This window comes from Hylobates moloch, unplaced genomic scaffold, assembly GCF_009828535.3.
Source record: "Hylobates moloch isolate HMO894 unplaced genomic scaffold, HMol_V3 SCAFFOLD_4, whole genome shotgun sequence".
In the NCBI taxonomy this organism is placed as follows: Eukaryota; Metazoa; Chordata; class Mammalia; order Primates; family Hylobatidae; genus Hylobates; species Hylobates moloch.
Window position 1 is genome coordinate 168,216,131 of NW_026652279.1, and position 1,846 is coordinate 168,217,976.

At 33.9% G+C, this 1,846-nt stretch overlaps 1 non-coding gene across 1 annotated transcript; it reads right to left on the reverse strand.

Moving 5' to 3' along the window:
• Positions 1-1,476: 1,476 nt before the first annotated feature.
• LOC116467679 (small nucleolar RNA SNORD31) lies at positions 1,477-1,545 on the reverse strand. The gene has a single exon (XR_004247885.1). It is a non-coding gene; the product is annotated as a small nucleolar RNA SNORD31 (small nucleolar RNA).
• Between the last annotated feature and the right edge of the window lie 301 nt (positions 1,546-1,846).

Below are 1,846 nucleotides of genomic sequence, written 5' to 3' on the forward strand. Positions count from 1 at the left end.
CACTGACAGCCAAGAACATCACTGGATAAACAGGATGGAACAGATAAAGACGCAATATAAGGAGTATACTTGTTAAAAATTGATGATTAATTAGATATGAGAAGAAAGTGCTTATGCTATTTTCTGCCTTATTCTTAGAGGTTCATAAATATAAAAAGAAATACATATAAATATTTAAGATAATTATTAATTCATTAAATGTGCATAACACCTATATAAGGTAGGTTCTAATACTATCAACTTACACAGATGAATAAATAGGAGTACTGAAGGTTTAAATTACTTGTCCAAGTTCATGCAGTCAGTGAATGGTGGACTCAGAATTACAAACCAAGGCAGCTGAACACCACTGCCTGTACATTTAGCCACTACATTCTACCTCCCCTCAGACTCCCCTGATCACTTTCAGAGCTTCTAAGATGATGCTTGGATTCCAACTTAGGTGAACGGGTGAAAAGCGCCACCACTAATCTAATGAGGAGAAGCTGGAGTTAATGGAATGACCACAAGGCCAATTTTTAAATTGCTGAAATTTGAAGTACTTGTGACACACCAAAGTTGAGGCATTTAGCAGGAACTTAAAGAACAGAACAAGGCACCAGTTAAAAACTTCAAGCCTCTTGGTAAAACTATGGTATATTGAGATACAGACATGGAAGAGATGTTCTAGAAAAGATAATCTCCAGTCTTTTGACTGGCTAATTGTATGATATAGATACACTTCTCTAGGGGGTCTTTTAAAGATGTGCCTAAAAAATAAACAGACATTGACTGGCAGTAAGAAAATATGGCCATTTTAATCCTGTAAAATAAATCTGAAAACTATACAATTCAGGAGAAAACACCCATCAAAAGCCTCTCCTTTGGAATTATTTCCTTAGTTTCTCCCACGCCAACACGCACAAAAAAAAAAAACCAAAACCAAACAACCAACCAACAAAAAAACTTGACCAACAAAATCTTCTTTTGACCTATTCCACTGTTAATCAGTGCAACCCTCAACTTCAGATGGACTTCTTCCAAATCTTTGACTCATTTTCTTACCTCCTCGCACCAACTCTTTAGTTGCAGAGAATGAGGTCAAGCGACCTAAATAATACTAAATAGTTAATCATGATGAAACTAGAATGAGTAGTAAAAAGCAAATCTTGAGATAATCAGGAATTATTCTTATAATCCCTCCATTATTACTATTGAAAGAATAGGGCTCCTTTGAGTAAAGAATGTTGGTATATGGACATTCACTAAGTACTATATCCCAGGCCCTGTGAAAAGGATCTACGACAGGACAAACTCACTCATTGCATTGTTATCGATTGCAGGATTTCCTCTTATAACAAAAGCATAAGATGACCGTAATAATCTTATGATCTCCAATGCTCCTTTTGGCTATGGATATCTCTGAATTTATATTAATAAGATTGTCTCAACAGGAGCTAATATATGTTTTAAAAAATTATTTTTATTTTTCAAACTCACAGCTCAGAAAATATCTTTCATGCATATTGATCAGACTGGGGCAGTATTCAACTCATCACTGGTGGTATCATTAAGAATGGTATTTCCTATCAATATTTATGAAAAAGAATTTATGTGACTAGAAATAAGCTAAAGAAGTCTAAAATGTGGAGAAATTGAAAATATTATTGCACACTGAATTTTAACATACATAGAGAAAGTTAAAGTGGGCAAAGCAAATCTAGAAGACCTTTATCAAAAAAGGATAACAAATGCTTTTATTTTTGTGGGTAAAATAGTCATTTTACTTTTTCCCATCAATATTAAACATCCTAATGATGGGCCTGTAAATTTGAAAAGTGGAGTTTCCAAGATAAATTAATGAGTT